The following is a 13,331-nucleotide window of genomic DNA, read 5'->3' as shown; positions in this document are numbered from 1 at the left end:
GAGAGAGACTGGAGGGGGAAAGGGGGAGAGAGGGAGGAGGGGTAGAGGGAGGGGGAGGGGAGGGAGAGAGGGAGGGGAAGGGAAGGGGAGGGGAGAGAGGGAGGGAGAGGGGGAGAAAGAGGAAAAGAGGGGGCGGGGAGAAGGAGGGACTAGATCTTATAGAACAATGCCAAGCCCTTGGTCTTGGGTCACAAAACTGAGATCACCAAATACCGGGGGAGGGGGGAGCGTGGGGGGGGGGGGGCTGCAGGGAACGAAGAGGCAAGAGGAAAATGACACAAGAGCCACCCTAGGGGGGCACATCTTGGGCATTTGGGTGGTGCTGAAGGAGTCGGAAATCTGTCCCCGAATCCCATAAACCCTGGCTCGATGGAACCCCGCGATGGACGCCGTAATACAACAAATGAGAGTAGAAAAATCGTTGGGGCCGGGGAAGGCACTTGTCTTGCACTCAGCTGACCTGGGTTCGATCCCTGGCAGCCCACAGCACCCCCCCACCCCCACCGAACGCTGCCAGGAGTGATTCCTGGGTGCAGAGTCGGGGGGGGGGGTCAGCCCTGAACACCACCGGGTATGGCCCCCAAAGCAACGACAAAGGATAAAGAAAAGGAAGAAGGTCAGAAGAAAGTCACTCACTTTCTACCCATAATTACTGGCATTTTTTCCCAACGAAGATTTCCTGCTGGGAGAAGTTACATAAAACTCTGATTTTTTCAGAAAACGGCGCCCTCCTAAGTTGGGCTGACTTCATCCTCAAGGCCAACTCCACACGTGACTGGAACTAAAAATTAAGGGGAAATTTTATGGAGTGTGGCAGGTACATTTTTTTTTTTTGAGAAACAAAGCATCAAACCTTTAATGTTACAGATTCACCCATTTTAAGTGCACAGTTCAATATTTAACTGTATTCACAGAAGTGTATTACCATCACCACCATAAATCCGCGATAAAATTTTTTATCACCTTCCCCCCAAAAATCCCATACAATTGGTAATCACTTTTGATTTTTCTCATGCTTCATAACTATAGGAAACCACTCATTTCCTGCTTTTAGAAATTAGTACTTTCTAAATATGTCATGGAAGAGTATTATAGAATAAGTGGTGTTCTGTGAATATCCGCTAGTGGCATTATGTGACTTGTGTTTTATCAGTCTTTTTTTTTTATTAGTGAGACATCATGAGGTACAGTTGTAGACTTACAATTTTTTGTGCTTGGGTTTAAAAATACGGAACGCTTCACGAATTTGCATTTCATCCTTGTGCAGGGGCCATGCTAATCTTCTCTGTATCGTTACAATTTTAGTGTATGTGCTGCCGAAGTGAGCACGAAAACACTTTTTTTAAAAAAAAAAAAGAAAGAAAAATAATCCTACATGGTTTCCATGAGTATTTACTTATGAGTACAAAATCCATAGCAACAGGTCAGAGGTGGAGGACGGAGCCGGGGAACTTCCTCCGATGGAGGCTGGATGGAGACTAGAGGGTCCCTCACATATCCTTCACCTTCTTTCCCAAGGAAGCACCATCTCTCTTCTGAAACCCATCAGTTCCATAAGCAATGTTTGCGGATGTGCTTTGGGAGAGGGAGAGGGAGAGACAGAGGAGAGAGAGGAGAGAGGAGAGAGAGAGAGAGTCTGTGAGGTGACTCTACAAAGATGATATTCGCTTGCTTTTTTCGCAATAGGCTGGGTTTTCCTCTTTACTACCGGGGCTTTTATTAATGTAAAACGTGCTTCTATTTTAAATGCTGACATTTCCCAAGGCAAGAGGAATTCAGGAAACCAAACACACACACACACATACACACACACACACACACACACACACACACACACACACACACACGCTCTGTCCAATGAATGAAATCAAGAGAAGCCCTTCAGCACTCCCGGGGGCCCTCGCCTGAGAGACTCTGGGTTAATAGGAACCTCTTGGTGGTCCCCAAGCCCCTCTGCCATGCTAAGTGGGGGCTCATGGGAGCCCCCACCATGGAATCATTTTCAATACTGGGACTCTTTGCCTCAAAATCGCTTGCCAAGTGCTTCCCAGGAAAAGGGTCCCCCCATGGATAGCCAGGATGGGGGTATGAGATGCTAATGAAGTGACAGGCTGGTCATTTAGCCATCTCCTTCAGGGAGAAGCCCGGGCTCCTGGGAGCTTTGGGGCGGGCTGGAGGCTTCCGCTGGCTGGGATGTGAGGAGGGCACTTCCCAGGCAGGATGGCATTCTTTTATTTTTTGGGGGGGTCATGCCCAGCCATGTTCAGCGGTCAGTCCTGGCTCTGCACTCAGGAGTGACTCCTGGCGGTGCTCAGGGGAACCAATGGTATGCTGGGAATGGAACCCGGGTCAGCCGCGTGCAAGGCAAACGCCCTACCCACTGTGCTATTGCTCCGGCCCCCAGGAAAGCATCTCGGGAGCATGCCAAGCCACTGGGAGTGGGGAGAACGCTGCCCCACCTCATAGGGGCACAGCCAGCCCGCCTGGCACCCACCCAATGTTGCCTCCCCTCCAGAGCATGCCACTGAGACCATTACCAAATGGTTCAAGGCGCCTGGCATCTGGTTAGGGTCGGGGCGAAGCGTTTGCCGCCGCCTTTCCGGGGCGGGCTTCGCCAAAGCCCTGCTAACTTGAGGACGGTCCTCACTCGGGGAAAACAATTTCCACACTTGGCTTCAGCGAGGGGGAATAAAAGGGGCCCGAATCAATCCGCTTGGCATCCACAGCAGACCGACTCCATTAGAAATCAAATTTCTCATGGGCTTTAATGGAACCCATTAGCGGGCCGAGCCGGGCGGGGCAGAGCAGGGCAGAGTCTATAAACCACCCCCGCCTTCCCTTCCTGTGACAAACCAACGGATCGCGTTTTATTTTGACAGAATTTCAGAAACGGAGGGGCCTTACTTTGTGCACCTCCTACCGCTGCCTATAGCAGGGGCAAAAAGATGGGGCTGGGGTCGGAGTGGTAGAACAGCAGGGAGGGTGTTTGCCTTGCTTGCAAGCGACCCAGGTTCGATCCTCGACACCCCATAGGGTCCCCTAAGCATCCCCGGGAGTGATAACTGCGTGCAGAGCCAGGAGTCAGCCCTGAGCACCGCTGGGTGTGACCCGCCCCCCAAAATAAACCAAACCCCCCAAAACAAATGAGTAAATGAGCTCTACTCATATATCATTTCTCTGAGCAGAGATATTTATATGAGATGTATGTTACTGACATGCGTTCAATCCCTGGCACTGCATAGGGTCTCCTGAACATGGCCAGGAATGAGCACTGAGCACAGAGTCCAGGAGTAAGCGCTGAGCACCAGTGAGGATGGACTCCAAAGAAAAATAGAAAAAAAGAGAGAGAAAAGAAACAAAAGAAGTAAAGAGCAAAGAAAGAGAAAAGAAAAATAAGTGGAGGGGAGGGAAGGGCCGAGGAGAGGAGAGGAGGGGAGAGGAGGGGAGGGGAGGAGAAGGAAGGGGAGAGGAGAGGAGGGAGGGGAGGGGAAGAGAGGGGAAAGGAGGGGAGAGGAAGGGAGAGAAAAGCAGAGGAGGAGGGGGAAAGGGGAGGAGAAGAAGAGAGGGGAAGGGAAGGGAGGGGAGCGGAGGGAAGGGGAGGGGAGAAGAAGGAAGGGGAGAGACGGGGAGAGGAGGGGAGGGGAGGGGAGAGGAGGGGAGAGAAGTGGAGAGGAGGGGAGGGGAAAATAGGGGAGAGGAAGGGAAGGGAGGGGAGAGGAGGGGAGGGGAGAGGAAATGAGGGGAGGGGAGAGGAAGGAAGGAAAGGGAGGGGAGAGGAGGGAGAAGAAGGGAGGGGAAAGTAGGGGAGAGGAGGGGAAGGGAGGGGAGAGGAGGGGAGGGGAGAGGAAGGGAGGAAAGGGAGGGGAGAGGAGGGAGAAGAAGGGAGGGGAAAGTAGGGGAGAGGAGGGGGAGGGGAGGGGAGGGGAGAGGAAGGGAGGGGAGAAGAGGGGAGGGGAGAGGAAGGAAAGGGAAGGGAGGGGAGGGGAGAGGAGGGGAGAGGAAGGGAGGGGAGAGGAGAGGAGGGGAGAGGAGATGAGGGGAGGGGAGAGGAAGGGAAGGTAAGGGAGGGGAGGGGAGAGGAGGGGAGAGGGGGAAGGGGAAGGGAGGGGAGAGGAGAAGAGGGGAGAGGAGAGAAGGGGAGGGAAAGGGAGGGGAGAGGAGGAGAGGGGGGAGGAGAGGAGAGGAGGGGAAGGGAGGGAAGAGGAGAGGAGAGAGGCGATGCCGGAGCCATAGTCCTGCATGCTGCCAACCTGGGCTTGCTCTCTGGCACCCATTAGGGTTCCTGAGTACTGCCAGGAGTAACCCCTGGGCATTCCCGGGAATGACCCCAAAACAAACAAAGAAAAGAAAGAAAAGAGAGGCCAGAGCATTCGTTAGTGCATCCCATAGGGTCCCCCTGAGCACCCAGCCAGGAGTCAGCCCTGAGCGTTGCCGCTGGGTGTCACACACACACACACACACACACACACACACACACACACACACACACACACACACACAGTCTCTGGGCCATGATGCTCTCCTCTCAGGCCCTGATTTCTTCCGGCTTCCTCTATCATGTCTTTACAAGCTTCAGCCACTTTCCGGGATGGTTCGCCTAAAATCACTTCATGGCCGTAAGTACACAGGGAAAGTGGCACGCTTCCTGTGGGGGGAGCCACCCCAGGCTCCTGGGGGTGCCGCTCTGGAGGGGGGGTTCCTTGGAGGGAAAAGAGGCACAGCAGGGGGGCAGGCCGAGGGGCCCAGGCTAGGCGCATCCACTCGAGGGGCACCTTGGGGGCCAGGTCCAGGTTTCAGGATGGACTGAGAGAGCCAATGGCACAAAACCCCGATGGCTCAACATGTAAGAGATGGACAAGCAGATGCTGTCCATCCTCTGGTGGGGAGCAGAAGGGGCCACACACAAAACCAGCCGCCAATCCCCCCTCCCCCACCCCCCAAGTCTGCTAAGCCTCTGGGGGGCTGCAGGGTTCCCCCAGGAAACAGAAAGTGAGTGAATATTGAATCACAGCAGGCGGAGGGCACCCAAGGACACACTCAAAGACACACAGCAGGCGGACCGGAGCCATAGGACAGCAGGGAGGGCGTTTGCCTTGCACGCGGCCAGCCCAGGTTTGATCCCCGACACCCCATAGGGTCCCCTGAGCCCCACCAGGAATGATCCCTGAGAGCGGCACCAGGAGTCAGTCCTGAGCATCGCCGGGTGTGGCTCCGAGACAAACCACACCCCCAAACAAGGAGTAAATGCGCTGGACTCAGATATTATCGAATCTGCATGTCAGATGGATCTATCGTACAATAAGTGACTGCCAAGTCCTGAGTCACTGCTGGTCTGTGCTCCCGAAAGGATGTGCTGCTTTTGCATTCAGGCCCCTGGGAGATATCTGCCTGACTTTTATTGGGAGGAGGTGGTATAATATTCCTAATAACGTTTCCAGTCAATGGACTGCTTGGAACAGACACCAAAGCCGTGCAGTGGCCTCAAGTCCTTCACAGCAACGCCCAGAGAGCTGGCGAGTGGCCCCCTGCTCCCTCCGGGACCCCAGCTCTGGGTACTGCCACAAGCTGCACTCTGTCCAGCCCCAAGGATTTCCTTTCAAGGCGGGCGGGGATTGTACCCGCTGCAAAGGGCTCAGTACCTGCACCTCCACACACGGATTGTTTCCAAACCACCCAAACAACTAAAGACAAATTGTGCCCTGCCCCACCCCCACTTCCCCTCACCCCACCGGAAAAAAGAAAAACTTTTGACATCCCCAGGAGTTTCCGGTGGGCAGTTACAGATGCTTTGCTTTCCCATGGGGACCCCGGGGATTCCAGGTCCGTTTCTCTCCTGTGTGTCAAATCCCCCCAAACTTCAGCCCTTCAGTCGCCCTCGATTTTTCAAGGATCATGAATAACTGGGGTAAAACCTGACCGTCAATGCCACCGACATCCTCCCCCACTCCCACGCAACACCCCCACCCCATCCTTGGTCTCCCTGGGACCCACGTGGGGGAAGTGTCGTCCCCCCACCACGCGGCGGTGATTTTTCTCGCGGCTTTTAAAGAATCAATCATTCAGTAAGTAAATCCAGAACCAAGCACTCTCCTCAAATAAATTATATGTCCTTCATCCTTCACCTTTTTTTTCCCCCCACTGCAGATGGATTCGGAGCTGCTGACCCTCCCCGTGGGATATGGCAGCACTGGAGAACTGGCCGGTGTGTTTGTATTTTACTGTTGAGCTATTTATTTAGGTTTGGGGGAGGGGTCACACCTGGAGGGGCTCAGGGCTTTAGTCCTGGCTCTGTGCTCAGGGATATTCCTGGTGGGCACTTCAAGACCAGATGCAGTGCCGGGGATGGAACTGAAATTGGTTGTATGCAAGGCAAGTCCCTTGTGCCATCTCTCTGGCCCCATCAAAAAGAAAAAAGGTTTAAGTCACCCTGGACAGATCAATCCTCTTCTGAAAACAATTCAACAAGGGGCCAGAGATTCACCAAAGGGAGAGCAGGTAGAGCTCCTGCCTCGCATGCGGCTGACCCGGGTTTAATTTGCAGTATCCCATAACGGACCCCGGAGCACCACCAGGAGTGATCCAGGAACACAGAACCAGGAGTTAACCCTGAGCATCACCGGGTATGACCTGCCAGCCCCTGCCAATGACTACCAAAAGAAACCAAATCAACAACTGGTAATAGGAAAAATGAATTTTTTCAATTAGGGCTTCAAACACATACCTCCAGAGACTGGAGAGCTAATACAACAGGGAAGGCACTTGCTTTGCACACGGCTAACCCAGGTATGACCCCCGGCATCCCATGCGGTTCCTGAACACCGCCAGGAGTAATTCCTGAATGCGGAGCCAGAAGTCAGCCCTGAGCACCGCTGAGTGTGGCAAAACAATTTCAAAATAAGGGACCAGAGTGATATTAGAGCGAGTAGGGTGTTTGCCTTGCATGCAACTGACTCAGGTTTGATCCCTGGCATCCTACAGGGTCCCCCAAGCACTGCGAGGAGTAATTCCTGAGTGCAGAGTCAGGAGTAACCCCTGAGTATCGCTGGGTATGGCCCAAAACGTCAAAAAAAAAAATAAAAATAAATAAAACAAAGGACTCCAAATTCATTGACCTAGAAGTTTCTCAGCACTGACACGTGATGGATTTAATTCCAGATGATGATGGACTCGTGTCCTTGCACTCACCTGACAGTGCTCCGGGCTGCCCTGGTCTACACCAGCCCAGCTCACATGTCTCTGTATTTTTGGCTCACTCTCTTCATGAGCTCGCTTTACTCTCTCCTTCGGGACTTGATGCGCATTTTGAGATCAAAGACAATGTTTCCTATTTTCTTAGCACCCTCCACAGCAATTGGACTCAGGGAGAACTTAATACACGCTGACTGATCAGCAGGAAACAATTTATTCTGCTCCTCTGAGACCCTCCTCAGCTTTATGCCTCCGTCACCTTCCAGGCTGGGATGTGATTCAATTCCGTCTAGGAGGGGAGGACCGGTAGTTGAATGTGGATAGTAAATGGTGTCGGGGGACTCCTCTGGACTTGTCCAAATGAATGGGGGTGACTTCAAATGGGAGCAGGGGGTCTCCCAGCGGGGGAGGGAAAGAAGTTGGGTTCAGCTCAGCAGGACTGAGGGCTCTATCCCCTGCACCCCATAGGGTCCCCCAAGCACTCAGGAGTGATTCCTGAGTGCAGAGCCAGGAGTCAGCCCTGAGCATTGCTGGGAGTGACCCAAGTTAAAAAATAAAATTAATCATATTAAAAAACTTATACCATAACCTGCAATATTAGCCCACTATACCCTGAGGTACCCGAAGAACCCACGGCGGGACACCAATGGGGGGGGAATGTATGTGTGTGGGGGGAAGGTGCATGCAAAGCCCATTTCTAGAACAGTCCTTCCTCTGCTCTGGCACATCATTCAGTGACTGAGACCCACCATCAGTCACTAGAGAATTTCTGTGGGGCTGGAGTGATAGCACTGCGGGTTCAATTCCCAGCATCCCATAGGGTTTCCCGAGCACCACCAGGAGTAATTCCTGAGTGTATGAGCCAGGAGTAACCCCTGTGCATCGCCGGGTGTGACTCAAAAAGTAAAAAAAAAAAAAAAAAAAAAAAAAAAGAATTTCTGTAACACTGAAATTCCCTCCAACTCTACCCAACATGGTCTGAGAAACTGAGAGATGTTGGGGCTGGAACAACAGTATAGCAGGGAGGGCACTTGCCTTGCATGTGACTGAACCAGGTTTGATCCCCGGCATCCCCGAGCGCCCTCTGACCCCTGCCAGGAGTGGTCCCTGAGCATTGCTGGTGTGGTACCTGAACACAACCAAAGAAAGATGTTTCTGGGTCCTTAGGAGTGCAGATGGCCCAGGACCGTCAGCACGGGGGCAGGACTCAGAGAAACTTTGACTCACGCCAGGCTGGTGCTAAGACACCAGCCATGCTTAGGACCCGTGTTCAGCCTTGAGGAGCAAACCAACGGAACGTTACTGTTTATGTCCAGATCTCGGCTCCGTTTGCTCAGCAACCTTAGAAAACCAGCAAGCATACAACCGGAGGGGTCTGAACCTCGCTGCGAAGCCACGGCAACCCAGCCGGGAATCAATCTGTCTGGGCTTTTCTTCTTGACTTTGCCCCGACATCAAAAATGCTTTTTGTCTGTGCCCATAACCGCTTTAGGACACGTTCACCCTCAAGTCCTTGATGTCAGGGGAGATGTTTTGAAGGCACGTTGCGGGTGGAGGATCAAAAGAGTCAAATGTCAATGGAGACCCGGGCGACACCAGCCACGCTGGCTTTCGCTCGCTTTGCAAATGACAGGCTTGCAGGGATCACTCCTGGCAGGGCATGGGGACCCAATGGGGTGCTGGGGATTGAACCCGGGATGGACGAGTGCAAGGCCCGTGCCGTGACCTCTGTGTTATGGCTCCAGCCGTTGGCCCACTCCTCATAACATCATGCCAGTGGGCCTGGCTCCTGCATGTCTTGGGATGAATCTACTGGTTCCACCAGCAACGGTGAAAGTCCGTGGGAATTGATGGTGGTGGGTGGGGATGGGGGAGGGGGCTTATCTAAAAGGCCAGTCAGAGGGCAGAGCGATAGTACACCAGGGAGGGCATCTGCCTTGCATGTGGCCGACCCAGGTTCAATCCCCGGCATCCCACAGGGTTCCCTTAGCACTGCCAGGAGTGATCCCTGAGTGCAGAGCCAGAAGTCAGCCCTACTCCCCTGAGCATCACCAGGTGTGACCCAAAAGGCCAAAAACAGAAAACAAAACAAAACAACAACCAAAAAGTCCAGTCACTAGTCAGCAAGGCGGGGAGGAAGCCCAGGATTTTAAAAGAAACTCAGCTGGGCTGGAGTGATAATTGGGCATTTGCCTTGGATGTGGCTAATTCAGGTGTGATTCCCACTGGCACCCCATAGGGTCCCCCAAGTACCACTAGGAGCAATTCCTGAGCACAGAGCCAGGAGTCAGGCCTGAGCATCATTGGGTGTGGCTCCAACACCAACAAAAAGAAAGAACTTCAAGACAATCGTTGAGGAGGACAAGACAGACGGGGCTTTGTCTTTTGCACCGCCCGGGAACAAGGGGGGTGCCTGGGAGGACACAGGGAAGTGAGACCTGGTGCTTCTAAGGGGACCAGGTGCCGGGGAGTAAACTTGGGGCATCCACATGCAAATCCCTTTGAGTTATCTCCCTGTCAAACACACACACACACACACACACACACACACACACACACTATTTTTCAGGCAAACAATGCAACAGTTCCTGTTTGCATTTGGGCTATACCCAGTGATGCTCAGGGGTTACTCCTGGCTCTGAGCTCAGGAAATTACTCCTGGCAATGTTCGGGGGGACCCTACGGGATGCCGGGGATCAAAACAGGGTCAGCTGCATGCAAGGCAAGTGGCTTACCAGCTGTTCCTATCTCTCCAGCCTCAAGATTCAGTTTCTAATAAAAACAAGTAATAAAAATTCTTTAAAATACATTTCCTTAAAAGTGCATGAGCTGTCTCTCCCTCTAGCTTCTGAATGGAATGGGAGGCATGTTCATTTCAGGACAATTTCAAATAACGGCCAAGGAGGGGGAGTGTGTCCCTACCCCGGGCTTGGGAGAGGAGATGTATATCCTGTTCAGAGGAGAAACTCCAGAGTGGTCCTGAGGCAACAGCAAAGCCCTTAATGCTACACAAGGACTCTCAGAGATGCCGATCTGCCCCTTCACTGTGTTCTGCATCCCACTGCGATCCCTTCTCCACCAAGAACTGGGCATGGTAGTAAGCTGTTGACTATTAACCCCAAGTGTTTTAGGCTTCATCAGTGAATCACCTCTTTCCCCAACCCCCAACCCCCAATCCCAGGGAAGCTTATAGTACTCTTGTAAGCATCCCTAATCCCCCAAGTTCATCTTAAACCGTTCCTTTGTGCTTTACCTCTTGTGGTCACAGTTCCCTAAATCAGTCTTGGTGACTTACAAGCCCAAACTCAGCTGACTCTGAACTCTGTATTTGTCGTGAATTACTTGCTTTCTCTTCCCCTATAGCCTTTTTATGTTACTGTAGGGCACTCCTGAGGGGCTCAGAGGACCTTAGGGGCTGCCGGGGATAAACCCGGGTCAGCAGAGGCTGGAGCAATAGCACAGCGGGTAGTGTGTTTGCCTTGCACGTGGCCAACCCAGGTTCAATTCCCAGCATCCCATATGGTCCTCCAAGCATCGCTAGGAGTAATTTCTGAGTGCAGAGCCAGAAGTAACCCCTGTATCGCCGGGCATGACCCAAATAGAAAAAAAAATCCCGGGTCAGCAACCACATGTAAGGCGAGTGCCCTCCGTACTGGACTATCATCCCCCCTGCCCTGTCCCAGTTTCTTGAAGAACAGTTCCTCCAGGCCAACCTCCAACAACCAGAGATACACCCTAAACTCTTGATAACTTCCTCTATTAGTACGTAGCCTGCTGGTGTGTTTGTTCTGACCTTCTCTCCGACTGCTTTTTTTTGGTCTCAATATTTATTTAATCACAATTGAATCACCATGAGAGAGAGCATTACAAAGCTATTCATGATTGCATTTCGGTCATACAGTGTAATTTCCCAGCATCATTGTCCCCAGTTTCCCTCCCACCCCTTCAAGTCACCCCCCCCAACCTCCGCCTGCCTCTATGGCAGGCACCTCTTCTCTGTCTGTCTGTCATTTTAGGCATTACAGTTTGCAATACAGATGCTGAAAGGTTATCATCTCTATCCCTTTACCTACTTTCAACACTCAGCTCTTGTCCAGAGTGATCATTTCCAACTACTGCTGTCTTAATGGACCCTCCTCTGTCTTAACTATCCTCCTAGTGCTTTTTCACTTGGTAAAGACATTCTCCTAAATTTGAAAGTATAGACTGGTTGCTTTGTGGGCTCATCTTTCGAGAGCCAGGGTTGTAACCTGTTTGTTTCCTCTCGACCCTCCCCATCTGCCAATGCTCAGGAGTCAGCAGGGACATGCCCTGGGCCCAGTTACCCAAGGTTTAATCATCCCCAGCTCATGACGATGGTTTGTTATGGGGAGGGGATAAAATATTTGCAGGAATTGCAAGAAAAAAAATAATTAAGTGAACTGATGAGTGTTCTGGTTGCGGAGGAAGGGGATGAAAATGAGTAGCCCTGAGCACTACCAGAAGTGGCCCCCAAACCAAGAAAACCAAAACCAACCAACAAACACAACAAAGAAAAGGCAGGTCAACATTTTCAGTGGAATCAAATCAAATCTTTGAAAATCACCCACATACATTGGTTGCTCTCCAAGGTGCTAAAAACTAGGTTTTTTGCCTTTATTGGGTGGTGGCGTGTGTTTGGGAGGGGGAAGGGCGGAGAGTTGGGTCACACCTGGCAATGCTCAGGGTTTACTCCTGGCTCTACATTCAGGAATCACTCTTGGAAGTGCTCAGGGGACCATATGGGATGCCAGGGTTCAAAGCTGGGTTGACCACCACGTGCAAGGAAAATGCCCTCCCCTCTGTGCTATCGCTCCAGGCCCTTTTGCCTTCTTTCAATGAAAGCTATGCCAGCCAAACCCAGGACGCAGGGGACTTAGAGCAAATTATAGGTACCATCAATGACCTCTTTTTGGGAATTTTATCAACATGCAATAACAGAAACCAAAAGATTTGTCTGAAGTGTACAGTATTCACTTCCTACTGGTTCCCTCACAAAATTGATGGGGGCAGGGAAGCAGAGGAAGATAACAAAGTGTGTGTGTGTGGGGGGGGGGGTGCTCAACCTATAGTGAGACAATGATGAAATTGCTTCCCATCTCGCACCAAAATTGATCTAAAGCAAGAAGACATCGCGGGCATTCCAAACATCCCCCTCCACAGAAATTACAACTTGCAGTGTTGGCATGCACGCCTGCAAGTTTCACAAGCGTTGCCTTTTTACCCCCGGCAAGTTCAATTACACGCCTGCTGAGGGCATGTGGGGGCTTCGTTTCTTACTTTTTGTACCTAGAAACCTCGTTTAAAATGGTGTATTGGCTTACAAATTTTTGTGCTTGGGTTTCAGTTCACAATGATCAAGTACCCATCCCTCCACCAGTGCCCATTCTCCACCATCACTAATCCCAGTATTCTTCCCACTCCCCCATGCCCCCAATCCCACCCTGCCTCTGTGGCAGGGCATTCCCTTTTGTTCTCTCTCTCCTTCTGGGTGCTGTGGTTTGCAAAATTTAAATTTTTTTTTAATTTAAAAAAAGAACAAAATTCTGCATGCATAGCCTTCAATATTCAGGAGCAAGTGCTTATTATTATTGTTATTATTATTGTAGATGACTTGAGACTAGAAATGTTTAAGATTGTGTAGGTTAAAAAAATAAAATGGTGTGTTGGGGGCTGGAGCGATAGTATAACAGGTAGGGCGTTTGCCTTGCATGCAGCCGACCCAGGTTCGATTCCCAGCATCCCATAGGGTCCCCCGAGCACTGCCAGGAGTAATTCCTGAGTGCAGACCCAGGAGTAACCCCTGTGCATCGCTGGGTGTGACCCCAAAAGCAAAATAAAATAAAATAAAATAAAATGGTGTGTTCTAAATAAATAAATGAGGCTTTCTGGGCAAAGAGAGCATCTGTAAACACACAGACCACTTCTGCATCTCACCTTGGTCTTTGCTTTCCTGAATGGATGAGAAATACACGAGAGGGAGCAAGCTGCCTAGTGAGAAACGCCATGATAAACGGAGAGATCGATAGACACCGTTTCCCTTCACTTGCTACCTCCGGCTTCTCCCTATAATTTTAGATAAACAGCAGTCTCCTTAACTTAGAATTTTCAACTTCTATGGGTCA

General features: G+C 51.5%; 1 protein-coding gene and 1 non-coding gene across 4 annotated transcripts in view; both read right to left on the bottom strand.

Moving 5' to 3' along the window:
• Window positions 1–13,331, bottom strand: part of SGCD (sarcoglycan delta) — a 248,886-nt gene that overhangs the window by 98,191 nt on the left and 137,364 nt on the right. The gene's annotated exons all lie outside the window — the stretch shown is intronic.
• On the bottom strand, window positions 1,223–1,329 carry LOC130022548 (U6 spliceosomal RNA). Its single transcript, XR_008792278.1, has one exon. It is a non-coding gene; the product is annotated as a U6 spliceosomal RNA (small nuclear RNA).

Source organism: Sorex fumeus, unplaced genomic scaffold, assembly GCF_029834395.1.
Source record: "Sorex fumeus unplaced genomic scaffold, SorFum_2.1 ptg000019l, whole genome shotgun sequence".
Classification (NCBI taxonomy): domain Eukaryota; kingdom Metazoa; phylum Chordata; class Mammalia; order Eulipotyphla; family Soricidae; genus Sorex; species Sorex fumeus.
Note: the sequence above shows the minus strand (reverse complement) of the source record. Positions and strands in the feature narration are given on the sequence as shown.